This window comes from Henckelia pumila, unplaced genomic scaffold (genome assembly GCF_033568475.1).
Source record: "Henckelia pumila isolate YLH828 unplaced genomic scaffold, ASM3356847v2 CTG_19:::fragment_3, whole genome shotgun sequence".
Classification (NCBI taxonomy): Eukaryota; Viridiplantae; Streptophyta; class Magnoliopsida; order Lamiales; family Gesneriaceae; genus Henckelia; species Henckelia pumila.
Genome location: NW_027331777.1, coordinates 641,079 through 657,319, shown reverse-complemented (window position 1 = coordinate 657,319; position 16,241 = coordinate 641,079). Strand labels below are relative to the sequence as shown.

The window sequence follows — 16,241 nt, the reverse complement described above, 5'->3', positions numbered from 1 at the left end:
CTGGAGGGAACTTCATTACAAGGTATGATTTTAGAGAAGCAATCATCTTCTTTCGATTTGTTTGGTCATTATGGGAACGAACAAAAAATAATTAACTGAAACAAAATGTCTAATTGATCAAAATCCTATGGAGTTGTGCCTGACTACCGAGAAAACATGGACGAATGGTTTGGTTTTATCTTCTAAACATGACAGAGATAATTGCAACAGTTGAGACGTCATCAAAGAATTTGGATATGACATCGCTCTGTAAATGAAGCTTATCAAGTGACATCACACTTCAATTACATATAATTCTACGGTAACTAGTTGTGCTCTTTCATTCACTCAGTTGGATAAACTTCAAATAAGTGCAATGAAGACAAAATCATGCATATATTTTTATTTCCTCGGAATGTCTCTGTTGCACATGATAGTTAATTCAAATATATCCAGGGAATGGTTTACAAGATTTTACTTTTTAGCAATTCATGCTGCTATGGGAGGGGGCACCGGGCTTTACATATTCCAGAAACATTTCCCTGGACGATGTTTCGATGTGGGGATAGCCGAACAGCACGATGTCACCTTCGCGGCTAGTTTAGCTACTGAAGGTATGAAGCCATTTTGCTCGATTTATTCGTATTTTTTGCAGAGAGGCTATGATCAGGTGAAAAGAACTAAAACTAGAACATTCCCTCTATGATAGTTTAGTATCAAGAACTCGGCCTATTTACACGTGGGTGATGATATGATGCAGGTGATACATGATGTCGACCTTCAGAAGCTCCTGGTGAGATTCATCATGGACAGGGTCCATCTTCTGAATCTGGATGTGCGTGTAATAGTGATGCACTATCTTGTTTAGCTGTCAAAATTATTCCCTGCATTGAGCTAGATAATCCATTTATAGGGGTAGTTTGATCAAAAAAAAATTCGTTCTCAAATAATGGTTTTCGAATGAACAAACCTAGTGGTTGGTCAATGTGTCGTGGGCACCTGTCAATGTTGCATGCTGTGTATTTTTTATTATATCTTTGTTTGATTGAATTTTTGTTCTTGTAAATGCCCTTAGGTGATAAAGCTGGGATTTAATTCAGGACATGATAAAGTTGTGAAGCTTCTTTTCCATTTTCACCGATCTCAACGTTATATATATATATATATATATACAAAATCTTAGGATCCAAAACTTCATGTCACATCTATGGTGAGCTGCAGCCCCTTATGTGAAGTGAATGCGAGGATTTTTTGGAGGTTTCAGCCATTCTTCCGTGAGTTTTACTTCTAGGAATTGGAGGCAAATAAATAGATCATGGTCAGTCATTGGTGACGTGAAGACGAATCCTCGTGTAATCTTTAAATAATCCGAACACTTGTAAAAATTAACAGCTGAAAGAGATGGTGTTGGCAGTATTACAAGAATCGAACCTCGTATTATCAGAGGATTTCATTGAACTAATTGTGGATAAGGTCTACTAATTTAGCTACTACATTTTCTTGATCTCTCGATTGAATGTCCTGATTTTCACTCCATTAATCTTTTTTTTTCCTTTTATAATTAGACATTCTCTGAGGCGGATACAAAAGGCGATGGAAGGATAGATGAAGATGAATGGAAGGAATTTGTCTCCAAAAGTCAAACTCTCATCAAGAATATGACTCTTCCTCATCTCAAGTATATACATCTTTAAAACCCAAAAAATTACTGTTCTTTTCAGAGATATGACAGTAGCATTTCCTGTAATGGGCACTGATAACGTTTTTGCCCCTTTATTTTGGTACTTCCAAAGTTTTAAAATTTGTTCATTTATGTTTACCTTGTTGGTTCTTCATGGGAGTGCTTATCTCCAAAATTTACTTCTGGAATTATCTTTCTTGATTTACATCTATGAACAAAAAAATGAAGAGCTACTCGGATCCCCCTTCAAGACATTATGAGTGATGCAAAAATCGAGTCTTTGATGTGTTCATTGAATTTAATATACTAATTACTTTGTTCATTGAATATTTATATTTTATCATTGTTTTTTCACCTTTATTCGTACTTTGTAGATGTTGAGCTACTTGTGTGGAGCTCGCCTGCAGATCAGTTAAAGTTTGTACTGGGTGAAAGTACTCGAGTTTGAGTTCTTTTTTAAAATTATTTTCATGCCTTTAAACCACTAATATCTCTTATTATGTAGTGGATTATTTTAAGGGAACAATTGCATTTTTTGAGTCTTTCCTCTGTTACCTTATATGCATGCTAATAATTAACTACCACTATGATTTTGGTTATCTTACAATTTTTAGCCTATAGTTGGTATTATTGATTAGTTTCTGTTTAATATGTTGTGATTAATTTGGGTGCCAATTAGATACATCTAATTTTTGTTCTCATCGATAATTCTTTGATCATGCTCCTAATTTTTCAGGCAGTAATTTTAGCTCTAAAAAATGCATCTTATTTCCTGAAAGCGGGAGGCCATTTTGTCATATCAATTAAGGTTAGTGTTTCTGGGTATGTTTTGAGTGTGATCATATCCATTTTATCACGTGGAGGATCTTATGTTCAGGGTGGATGATGTTAGAAACTGCTATGTTTTTTGTTCTTGAAATCTGCTTAGATGTGGAAACATGTATACTCAATGTTACTATATATGCGTCAATTGAAATTCCAAATGGCAGACCATAAATTTAGCTTGATGGAAAATTTTAGAAATTTTAATGCTCGATCTGCACCGACTTAATTAATTCTTGTGTTTTTGTGGGAGAAGATACGAATGATGTGAAAGAAAATGTTGATGTTATATTGTTGTTGATACTCTTCGAAACATTACAATTTATATGGTAAACATAGTTGTCTATAATTTATTTATATGTTGGTTTTCTTTAAATACTATTTTGCCAGGAAGATGTCACGCGATCTTTGTTGCTTACTTCGATTCTTTGTTTATCCTCTAAGATGGTTCAGTAATATGTGGATTGTTTGGATAACTGTATTGGAAATTTACTATCAAGTCGATCTTCCCACCATATTTGTTTTATAGATTTGAATTCCAGAATTTTGACATCTTTTCTGCTACTTGAATTCGTCAACTTGTGCAGATAGTCGTGATGCAGAGGATAATGGTGGATGTTATTTTGGAAGGAGTGTTCCAAGTTAATTTATATAGATTAGTTCATAAGTCGATCTATTGGAAAGTTCCGAGTTAATTTATATAGATTAGTTCATAACTCGGTCTATATATATTTTAGTGTAGATTGATTTTGAATTTAGAATAAGAATATTGATTTGTAATATTGAAAAATTTTATATTAAATTTTATTTTATAAATTTTAATTTTTTTTTCATTTTTAATGTTGAAGACAACGAATAATAACTGTTTTGAAAATCAAATTAAAACAACGGTTTAAAATTGTTGTAATAAACAACATACGACAACGGTTTTAAAACGTGGTTGAATAATAAGCAAACACCTACATAAGACATCGGTTTTAAAATGTGGTTGAATAATGTCTACGACAACGGATATATAAACCGTTGCAAATCTGTTGTGGTATGTCAACATAGACAACGGTTTATAACTGTCATTAAAGGAAACTTAAGACAACGGTTATAAACCGTGGTCAAATACTGTGTACGACAACAGATATTTACTGTTGCATATCCGTTGTCGTATGTTAGAATCCACAACGGATATAAACTGTTGTTGTATGCTATACTTTCGACAACACCTTAAAGTACAACGGTTTTTTGACCCCTACGACAACGGATTATATCCGTTGTCGTTTCCCGTTTTTCTTGTAGTGCCATCAAGAATAAGTATCCTTTGCCACGAATTGATGATCTATTCGATCAATTACAGGGTACTTCTGTTTACTCTAAGATAGATCTGAGATCGGGATATCACCAGATGAGGGTACGAGACTAAGATATTTCTACGACTGCTTTCAGAACCAGATATGTGCATTATGAATTTCTTGTAATGCCATTCGGTTTGATGAATGAACCGGAAATCTTTATGAATCAAGTATTTCGAGAATATCTGAATAGATTTGTCATCGTCTTCATTGATGATATTCTTGTTTATTCTTATGACAAGGATGAGCATGTACATAATTTGAGAATTGTATTGTAGACATTACGAGATAAGCAGCTATATGTGAAATTGAGCAAGTGCGAATTTTGGCTTGATCGTGTAGTTTTTCTCGGTCATGTGATTTCTAGTGAAGGAATATCTGTTGATCCTAGTAAGATTGAGGCAGTGCTGAACTGGTCTCGTCCGATGACGGTTGATGAGATTCGAAGTTTCTTGGGTCTAGCGGGTTATTACCGTCGGTTCATCGAGAATTTTGCACAGTTGGTCAGGCCTTTGACTCAGCTTACATGGAAAGATGTTGCCTTCATTTGGTCCTCGGATTGTGAGGAGTCATTTCACGAGCTGCGTAGACGTCTTACTACTGCACCTGTGCTAGCTCTAGCTTCTGGATCAGGAGGTTATGTTGTCAACACTGATGCCTCTGGTCAGGGGTTAGGATGTGTTCTGACACAGCATGTACATGTTATTGCCTATGCTTCTCGACAGTTGAAGACGCATGAGGTTAATTATACAGCACATGATCTCGAGTTAGCCGCCATTTTATTTGCGCTCAAGATTTGGAGACATTATCTTTATGGCGAGAAATTTGAGATATTTACGGATCACAAGAGTCTGAAATATTTATTCACTCAGGCAGAGTTGAATATGCGACAGAGACGCTGGATGGATCTCCTGAAGGATTATGATTGTGAAATCAAATATCATCCAGGTTCTGCTAATCTTACTGTTGATGCCTTGAGTCGGCAGGTGAGACTTTCTGCACTTCAAACTAGTTATTTATCTCATATGATTCAGGAGTGCTGTTCATAGAGTTTTACACTCAAGCACAAGAAAGGAAGAAATGGAATTCGTTTGTATACTATATTATCTGAGCCGGCTTTGTATTCTCGAATTAGAGACGCTCAGATATCTGATGTTAAGACTCATAGTTTGGCACGTCTAGCCAATGGAGTTTATACATCTGGATTCCATTATCATCCAGATGATTTATTATGCTTATCTAATCGAGGGGTTGTACCAGATGTTGCGGAGCTCAGGAATGATATTCTTTCTCAAGCTCACAGGAGTCGATTGTCAGTTAATCCTAGAAGCATGAAAATGTATAAGAACTTGCGAACTAGATTCTGGTTGAAAGGGATGAAGCGGTGGTAGCTCTTATCGTGTCACGCCCAAATTACCCAACTCAAGCAGATAATCACTGAAAATGTAGTAGTGTGAGTAGGGATCGTTCCCACGAGGAAAGGTAAATTCAATGTGTTCTAAATAAAATAAATGGGGGTTTTGGAGTTTGGATTAACTACTAAAAACTTTAAGCAATCAAAATTTACGAGCATGCAAAATTTAAATAAAAGACTGGAGAAATTCAATAAGAGACGAGACTTGGTATCGGTCGACTACACCCTTGATATTCATTCATTCAATCATCGATTCTCTAAAATAATTAATCTTATTAAATATTCATCATTGAAAATTCAATTCCTGTTTCACCGTAATATTAGTTAATTAGAAAACAACATTCTTAACTAACCCTTACCAATGGACCAACCCGATAACAGCAATCTAGATTTAAATCCACGGTAGCATTCAAACTAGTAAAACTGACGAAACTAGACAACACAACACCAACGGTTATATTTAGCCTATCCAATAATTGACCCTACTAGATAATAAATTCAACAGCAGAAATTATCACACATAGTTGCTTCGGAAATTAGGTTATTCAAACAATTACGTATTTTAATTCTAATTTAGCTATCGTTTGCAATACAAAATCCTAAGATGGCCAATCCTAAAATCTCGCATACAAACATAAAATAAAACAGATCAAAAATTGATACTTAATAAAGATTAAACCACTACAAATCCAATCTCATAAATGAAATATACCAAGGGTTCGTCTCCCCCAACCAAGTAAAAGAGTTTAGTTACAACGATTCATAGCAAAATTCACAAAATTCAAAGAAAAAGAAGAAAACTAGAATTAAGAATTCAAGAAGAAAAACCTAGCCTCCAATGTATCTCCACAAGTCTGATAATAATCCTCCTAAAACGGAATAATAGTCTAATAAAGGCTAGGAACTAAATTAACAAAGTTTCCAAAAATATATTTTTTTTCCGGAATCACGACGCCCGCTCGATCCGCAAAATTCTGCGGATCGTGCGGCGTGAAAATGCGTAACTCTCTGCCTCGCTTAAAAAGGGTCTCGCTCGATCGGTAGACATCTGCGGATCGAGCGAGAGAAAAGTTCCATCCTACTGTCCTCAAAATATAAGCGCTCGCTCGATCTGCATACTCTTGCGGGTCGAGCGAGAGAGCCTTTCCAGAATTTGGCTTGAATTTCCCTTGCTTCAAATCTCCGTTCCTCCGGGATTCCATCTTAGTCCGCAAAATAAGCGACCTAACCCCAAAAACAAGAATCCCATCATGCAAACACAAAAAATGCAATACGAACAAAATGCTAAAATAAAACATGCAACTAATGCAAAACAACAACAAAAATGATACTAACAAATGCAATAAAAACACAACTATCAAATACCCCCACACTTAATCCTTGCTCGCCCTTGAGCAAGTTATGCAAAAACAAGATAAAACAGAACAAACATGCAAGCAAGGATTAATCACATAATTCATAGCCTCAGAGAAAACCATTTTCATCTAAAATAAGCTCATAGCAACTCTCAATTATCAATGATATACCTACAGTCGAATGCGAACGTGTGTGTGTGCCATGTTACCCCAGTTACATGCAACTTCAAAAGAACAAAGTTTCAAGGCTGTTCGCCGACCTATAACAATTCAGTGTAAGCCTCACTATCAAGAACTCTCATCCCAACAATCCTTCAACACAACACAACTTTCTTGAGAATAATTACGCACCTTCGGATTTTACACCCGGTATTGCAATAGCCCCAATAATTACCCGCTAACTTAGCTACAACTAAGACAGGATTAGAATTTCAATCCCCTCGTCTATAGCCCGGATGGAGCATCAACCCCATTTTATCCGCATACTTAGCCTTGAATTTGATCTTTTAGGATTAGGATTTCAATCCTTTTCAGGCCCGGATGGAGTTGTAAAAATATTTTTATTTGTTTTTTTTTCTAGGTGCGCCCAAAATCGTTTATGCCATATCAAAGAAATCATCAAGATTCAAACACTATCAAGTTCCACAAACACCTATTGTCGTGCAATGGTCCAACAGACATCCACGATATCTAATACATTGCTACACTTCACCGGTTAAACATGCGTGCTTAAGAATATTCAACAAATAACCTCCGGTTTCTCATATCCAATCAAGAGTAGAAATTTTTTTTTTTTTTTTCAAAAATTCATAATTTTTCAAATATCTCATCATAGGCTAATGATTTCATCCTCAACTCATGCAGTTGGATAACACAAACAAAAATAACAACAATACGATGCATAAACAACACAAGAAAATGTAACAACGAAACAAAATACATGTAATGCAACCCCCCCACACTTAAACAACACATTGTCCTCAATGCAAAAACAAAAGAAAAACACAACCAAACAACGAAACAGAATGAAATGCAAGAACACAAAACAGAACTCCCTGGTTCACAGGTCTGCGGCATCTTCCTCATCAGCCTCCGAAGGAAGGAAAGGGGCGGCGTATTGGAATGGGAAAGGTGGTGGATACGGTAGAGCAGCTGGCACAGCATTTGGATCAAGACCATGGTGGATTGTCAGATTGCACAACAAAGAATCCAAAGCCTGCAAATTATGCGTCGCCACTGTATTGTATGCATTATGATGTTGGGCGAAAGCCGTGAGTTCGCGGATGGCATCAGCTTGAGATCGCCGAGGAGGAGGAGGTGGCCTTGGCTGGGCTTGCGGTGGTGGTTGAAAGTGACCATCCTGCATAAAATGCTTGACACGGTGTACCCTCTTTGCTTCGATGAAAGCGGAGTCGAGTGGTCGCTGAGGTGACAACCACTCTTCATCATTCCGAACTGAAATGCCGGCGCGTAAGCATAAACAAGAGATGATCATGGGGAAATAGAGACCCACAGTGACATTATGGATGGACTTATGGATCTCGCTATGAAGAACCCGCCCCACATTAATGGGTGCTCCGACTTCCAGCGCATAAAGAATGGTGGCGCGCTCTAAACTGACGTCGCTTGAATGCAAGATCGGCATCAGACGCCGAATCACAAAAACAAACCATGTTGTAGGAATTACACGCAAGAACCGCTCCTTGAAGTTCAAAATAGAAGCTGGATTGACCCATGTAGCACCGGGGTGCGCTAGTTGTTCAAGTAATTCATCCAAATGCAGGCCGTTTTGCAGGCTTTGGTAGAGCGAGTCGTCCACCTCCAGTATTTCCAATAAAGCATTCAGCTCATGGGGCAGAAAAGAGATTAGTTTCCCCCGAACAAATGCCTTGCTATCTGTTCGTTCAGCGGCATTGGCATAGAATTCGCGGACAAGCGGCACTATAGCTGGCGGAGGATCCTCGCAGAATTTCGTCCACCCACGCTCATGAATAGTCTGGACAATATCTGGATAGGCCAATTTTTCTTCAAAACCACGTTCAGGGATGGGTGAATGACTTACCTTGGCGTCGAAGTACTGATGACGAGCGGTGTCATTGACAAAGTGGCCGACGAACTCGGCATAAATACGATCAGCAGCCTGAGAAGAGGATTTGCCTTGGTGTCGGGTGCGTTTGGGCCCCATTGATAGTAGGGAGATGAGAGTAAAAATGGTAGGTGCAATTCGTCGAACACCTTGCGTGCGAAGAATAGTTCGGCAACCCCTTGAAGAACACAAGATCAACAATGAAGAACTACGTCTGGGAGATGCCTAAGGAGAAAAGCTCGACGAAAATAACCCACGATGACAAAAATCGAGGATGGTGACCGGCGGTAGACGTGAGGTCCGACGTAAGAGAGGCCGAAGAAGATGATCGGAGAAGATGGCGTCCGAAGAGTTGTGGTGGAAGTTCCGAGAGATTTGCCTGCGAATTAAAAGATGGAAATATGAAATTAGGGATGAAAATTAGCTAAAAATGAAAGGTGGGGTTTAGGGAGACACAAGAGAGAAAAGAGAGAATAAGAAGGAAAGAAAGAAAGGAAGGGAAGGGAGTCGGCGTGTTTATTAAGGAAAAAGTGCTCTCGCTCGATCCGCAAGATGTTGCGGATCGAGCGAGACAAATTATGCAACTCACTGTCCTGACTAAAAATGCTCTCGCTCGATCCGCAAGATGTTGCGGATCGAGCGAGACAAATTGGTAACCTTACTGTCCCGAGCAAAAAAAACTCTCGCTCGATCTGCAAGATATTGCGGATCGAGCGAGACAACAAAAATTAAATTTTTTTGGATTTTTCAATATTTTCGAAAAACAAGAAACAACATAAACATAAAATTAAGACTAAAGACAGTAAAAGAAATAAAAACGATCAGAAGTAAAAAGGAAAGAAACACTGGGTTGCCTCCCAGTCAGCGCTAAATTTGCAGTCAGTCTATAGCTCGACTGCATGCCGTGATTTATTCGACATTTGGCAGAGCATCGAAAGTGATATCGTGCTCTTCCACTCCGACGTTCACGTGGACTCCTTCATAATAGTGCTTAAGCCGGTGGCCATTCACCTTGAAAGTTTTGGATGTGTCCAAACTTTGAATTTCGACTGCACCATGAGGAAAGACGTTAGTGACAACAAAAGGTCCATTCCAACGCGAACGTAACTTACCTGGAAACAACCGAAGTCGTGAATGATATAGCAGAACTTTATGACCGACTTCGAAGTTCCGTCGAGAGATCATCTTGTCATGGAATGCCTTTGTTTTGTCTTTGTAAATTTTAGAGCTGGCATAAGCATCATTGCGGATCTCTTCCAATTCTTGCAACTGCAGCTTTCGATGTTCGCCGCTCTCATCCATCTGCATGTTGAAATTCTTTATAGCCCAATAGGCTCTATGCTCCAATTCGACTGGCAGATGACAGGATTTCCCAAAAATTAACCGATATGGTGACATTCCAATCGGCGTTTTGAACGCAGTTCTATAAGCCCACAAGGCGTCATCCAATCGCAAGCTCCAATCCTTCCTCGTAGGATTCACGGTCTTCTCTAGGATAGATATGATTTCTCTGTTGGATACCTCAGCTTGACCATTGGATTGTGGATGATATGTCGTGGAAATCCTATGCGTCACATGATATTTCTTCAGTAGACTCGCCACGGTTCGGTTGCAGAAGTGTGTGCCTCTATCACTGATGAGGGCTCTAGGAATTCCAAACCTAGAGAAAATGTGATGCTTGATAAACTCTGCAACAACATGAGAATCGTCAGTACGGGTGGCCTTTCCTTCCACCCATTTTGAGACATAATCCACAGCAAGTAATATATAAATATAACCATGTGAATTCGGAAAGGGTCCCATGAAGTTGATGCCCCAAACATCAAAGATCTCACAAACTAGAATAGGTTGTTGGGGCATCTCCTTTCGTTGGGAGATGTTACCTGTCTTTTGTCATTGTGCGCATGACTTACAGAACAGGTATGCGTCTCGAAATAAGGAGGGCCAGAAGAATCCGCTGTCCAACACCTTCCTTGATGTCCTTCTCGGTCCAAAGTGGCCACCACATGCATAGGAATGACAAAACGTGAGAATAGGGATTACCTCGCTCGCGGGAACGCATCGTCGTATAAATTGATCAGCGCAGTGCTTCCACAAATATGGATCATCCCACACATAATACTTCGCATCACTTCTCACTTTGTCTTTTTGCGCCTTAGAAAATTCAGAGGGGAAACCATTAGTGACTAAATAATTCACAATATTTGCGTACCATGGTAATTCGGTGGTCATCGAGAACAGCTGCTCATCAGGAAATTCGTCACGCAAATTCAGCTCCTCATCAATATGAACTAGATGACTCAAGTGATCAGCAACTAGATTCTCGGCCCCTCTTTTGTCTTTGATTTCAATATCGAATTCATTCAGCAGAAGTATCCATCGGATCAGCCTTGGTTTTGCCTCTTTCTTCGCCATCAGAAAACTAAGAGCTGCATGGTCAGAATAAACAATAACCTTAGCACCAAGTAAATATGAACGAAACTTATCTAAAGCAAAAACTACTGCTAAAAGCTCCTTTTCAGTAGTGGAGTAGTTTCGTTAGGCATCGTTCAGAATGCGCGAAGCGTAGTAGATAGCATGCGATGCTTTCCCAACTTTCTGGCCTAAGACAGCGCCGACGGCATAGTCACTGGCGTCACACATAATCTCAAAGGGCTTGCTCCAATCCGGTGGTTGGATTATTGGTGCAGATGTCAAGGAGTTCTTTAATTTTTCAAAGGATGATTTGCATGACTCATCAAACTCAAATGACACATCTTTTTGTAATAGCCTGCACATGGGGGATGCGATCTTGGCGAAATCTTGAATATACCTCCTGTAAAAACTTGCATGGCCAAGAAAAGAACGCACTTCCCGCACACATGTGGGGTAAGGTAGAGATTGAATGATATCAATTTTAGCTCTATCTACCTCTATCCCCTTTGATGACACAACATGACCCAAAACCACACGTTGCCCAACCATAAAATGACATTTTGAGAATTCAAAACGAGATTGGTTTCGACACACCTCTTAAGGACAAGTGCAAGGTTAGATAGATAGTTTTCAAAGGAATCACCATAGACAGTGAAGTCATCCATAAAAACTTCTAAGATATGCTCAACAAAGTCTGAAAAAATACTAACCATGCACCGTTGGAAAGTGTCCGGTGCGTTGCAAAGTCCAAAGGGCATCCGTCAATAAGCAAAAGTGCCAAACGGGCATGTGAATGTCGTTTTTTCCTGATCCTCTGGCGCGATAGCAATCTGAAAATAACCAGAATATCCATCAAGAAAACAATAGTAAGGATGACACGCTAACCTTTCAATCATTTGATCAATAAAGGGTAAAGGAAAGTGGTCCTTTCGGGTTCCGGCATTCAGCTTCCTATAGTCAATACAAACCCTCCACCCATTTTGAATATGGGTGGGAACCATCTCGTCATCCTTATTCTTCACAACAGTGATTCCAATTTTCTTGGGTACCACTTGGACCGGACTGACCCACTGACTGTCAGAAATTGGGTAGATAACCCCAACTTCAAGTAGCTTCAGAATCTCAGCCTTTACCACCTCCATCATCGGTGGATTCAATTTGCGTTGCGGCTGACGTGAGGGGTTTGCTCCTTCCTCCATCAAAATTCGGTGCATGCATGTTGACGGGCTAATTCCCTTAATGTCTGCTATGGTCCACCCAATAGCAGTCTTGTGCTCTTGTAACACCTTGACTAATCGCTCCTCTTGATCAACTTCCAAGCTGTTGGAGATGATAACGGGTAATGTTTCTCCTTTACCAAGGAAAACATACTTTAGATGGTTTGGAAGTGTCTTCAATTTGACCTCTGGTGCCTGCAAAACAGATGGAAGACGCTTGGTATTAGAAACTGGCAAAGCTAAGTAAGAGACATTACCTGACTGAGGTAGCTCAGGCGAACTATTCAGAAGTTTCTCAATCTCTTCTATTTCTTGATTGCATCAAATTCCATCTTCCGTCTGCATAATGGGTGCTATAATAGCCACCTCTAGATCAGCTTTCCCTGCATTCTCACAATACTCTTGTGCCAAGAAATCCACAATATCAACAGAAAACAAGCAATCATCACTATCAGGGAATTTCATGGCATCATAAATATTAAATTTTACAACCTCGCCATCGAATTCCATAGTAAGTGTGCCACTGTGAACATCAATTTTCGTCATGGAAGTTTTCAAAAACGGTCTGCCTAACAAAATAGGACTATTATGATCACCGTTTTTCATATCTAGCACATAAAAATCTGCAGGAAACACTAATTCATTTACTTGCACCAACACATCTTCTAATACTCCCCTAGGGTATGCATTAGACCTGTCCGCTAACTGTATGACAATTCCAGTTTTGTTCAATGGGCCAAGTTTTAAGGATGCATATATAGAATAAGGCATAACATTAATTGATGCTCCTAGATCTAGCATGGCCTTCTCAAGTCTAACATTCCCTATAGTGCATGGGATAGAAAACATACCTGGATCCTTACATTTTGCGGGTAGTTTTCTTTGGATCACTGCAGATACATTCTCACCAAGTTCCACTTTTTGACAGCCCTTCAATGTCTGCTTCCTCTTTGCTGTGCACAACTCCTTCAAAAACTTTGCGTATCGAGGTACCTGCTTAATCGCATCTAGCAATGGAATATTAACCTCATATCTACGAAAAGTTTCATAGAGCTCCTTAATCCCCTCACCTTTTCTAGAGTCCTTAAGTGCTAAGGGAAAAGGGGCAACATGCTTATATTCAGATAAAGGAGGAAACTTACCTCTTGGCGAATCATCCTTGGATGATTTTTCTTCACTTACCTTTTGCTCTTCTTCTGCTTTCAGCTTCTCTTTGGGCTCAACCTCAACTTCTTTCTCCTTCATTTTCAACTCCTTCCCATTACTTAAAGTTATCGCACTTGCGTTCTCTCTTGGATTCACCACAGTTTGAGATGGCAAACTGCTGGAATTTTGTGATTCCAGCTTGTTGATTGCTGTAGCTAGCTGTCCCATTTGAGTGGTTAAGTTTTGTATACTTTCCCGGGTGTCCTGTTGAAAAGATGCAGTGTTAGTGGCAAGTTCCTTAACTATATTTTCGAGAAACTCACCTGGAGTTGGTATCTGAGGTCTCTGCTGTTGCTGTTGAGGGTACGGCGGCCTATAAGTTTGATTATGTGGTGGTGCTTGAGGCCCCAATTGACTTGCTTGAGGATTCCCATATCTTAGATTTGGATGATCCTTCCAACCAGGATTGAATGTGTTGGAATAAGGATCATAATTCCGTTGTGGTGGTCCAGGAAATCCGCCAGTAGCGTTTACCTGTTCAACTGAGTCCTCTTGAAGTGTAGGACACATATCAGTGGCGTGTCCTATTGCAGCGCAGATGCCACATGCCTTCGCAGTCTGTCTATTCCCTACAGCCATCTGACGCACAAGAGTCGTCAATTCAATTAATTGTTGTTCAAGGGAAGAAACATTTACCTCGTTGTTCTTCCTTGGTGGATGATCATTCCTTATGGTGCCAAATTGTTGAGAATTGGCAGCCATATTTTCAATCAAATTCCGTGCTTGTACCGGCGTTTTGTCCATGAAAACACCTCCACTCGCCGCATCCAACATGCTCCTGTCATGAGGCAACAAACCTTCATAGCATAATTGAATCAACTGGTTTTCACTTATCTGGTGTTGCGGACAACTAGCGCAAAGCTTCTTGAACCGCTCCCAATATTCGTGCAGTGATTCCCCTGAATATTGCTTGACGCCATAAATTTCTTTCCGGATGTTCGCAGCTCGAGAGGCTGGAAAAAATTTATCCAAAAAGATCCTTTTCATCTCTGTCCATGTGGTGATAGAGCCAGAGGGCAAGTAGTATAGCCAATCCTTAGCAGCACTCTTCAAAGAGAAAGGAAAGGCCCTCAGTTGAATCTGCTCCTCCGTCACTCCATGGGGTTTCATACTAGTGCAAACCACGTGGAATTCCATCAAGTGTTTGTTCGGGTCTTCACCTGCAAGACCATGAAAAGCAGGTAGTAAGTGAATTAAACCAGATTTAAGTTCAAAAGTAGCATTATTTTCTAATGTAGGAAAAGTAATGCATAGAGGTTGTTGATTGGGATCAGGAGTGCCCAATTGTCTGAGACTCAGATTAGCATTAGCAGCCATCTCTTCTTCTAGAAAAGCAGCTCGAGCAGCGGCTTCTTGTTGTTGCCTACGGAGTTCTCGCCTTCGCCTATGCAAAGTTCTTTCGATCTCTGGATCGTAGAAAAAATCCTCTTCAACGATCACCTGAAATCATGAACTAGAGAAAGCTAGAACCAGAGAAAAGAAGAAAAAAAAAGAGTGAGAATAACAGAATAAAGCAAAATAAAACAAAATAAAAGAACACAAAAAAATTAACACCGTTCCCCGGCAACGGCGCCAAAATTTGGTAGCGCTTATCGTGTCACGCCCAAATTACCCAACTCAAGCAGATAATCACTGAAAATGTAGTAGTGTGAGTAGGGATCGTTCCCACGAGGAAAGGTAAATTCAATATGTTCTAAATAAAATAAATGGGGGTTTTGGAGTTTGGATTAACTACTAAAAACTTTAAGCAATCAAAATTTACGAGCATGCAAAATTTAAATAAAAGACTGGAGAAATTCAATAAGAGACGAGACTTGGTATCGGTCGACTACACCCTTGATATTCATTCATTCAATCATCGATTCTCTAAAATAATTAATCTTATTAAATATTCGTCATTGAAAATTCAATTCTTGTTTCACCGTAATATTAGTTAATTAGAAAACAGCATTCTTAACTAACCCTTACCAATGGACCAACCCAATAACAACAATCTAGATTTAAATCCACGGTAGCATTCAAACTAGTAAAACTGACGAAACTAGACAACACAACACCAGCGGTTATATTTAGCCTATCCAATAATTGACCCTACGAGATAATAAATTCAACAGCAGAAATTATCACACGTAGTTGCTTCGCAAATTAGGTTATTCAAACAATTACGAATTTAAATTCTAATTTAGCTATCGCTTGCAATACAAAATCCTAAGATGGCCAATCTTAAAATCTCGCATACAAACAAAAAATAAAACAGATCAAAAATTGATACTTAATAAAGATTAAACCACTACAAATCCAATCTCATAAATGAAATATACCAAGGGTTCGTCTCCCTCAACCAAGTAAAAGAGTTTAGTTACAACGATTCATAGCAAAATTCACAAAATTCAAAGAAAAAGAAGAAAACTAGAATTAAGAATTCAAGAAGAAAATCCTAGCCTCCAATGTATCTCCACAAGTCTGATAATAATCCTCCTAAAACGGAATAATAGTCTAATAAAGGCTAGGAACTAAATTAACAAAGTTTCCAAAAATATATTTTTTTTCCGGAATCACGACGCCCGCTCGATCCGCAACATTCTGCGGATTGAGCGGCATGAAAATGCGTAACTCTCTGCCTCGCGTAAAAAGGGTCTCGCTCGATCAGTAGACATCTGCGGATCGAGCGAGAGAAAAGTTCCATCCTACTGTCCTCAAAATATAAGCGCTCGCTCGATCTG

The 16,241-nt window shown here is 39.2% G+C and overlaps 1 non-coding gene and 1 pseudogene across 1 annotated transcript; one reads left to right on the top strand and one right to left on the bottom strand.

Moving 5' to 3' along the window:
* Positions 1–1,876: 1,876 nt before the first annotated feature.
* LOC140870761 (small nucleolar RNA snoR60) lies at positions 1,877–1,948 on the top strand. The gene has a single exon (XR_012147534.1). It is a non-coding gene; the product is annotated as a small nucleolar RNA snoR60 (small nucleolar RNA).
* A 6,940-nt stretch (positions 1,949–8,888) lies between these two features.
* Positions 8,889–14,835, bottom strand: LOC140870746 (uncharacterized; annotated as a pseudogene).
* Positions 14,836–16,241: the final 1,406 nt, after the last annotated feature.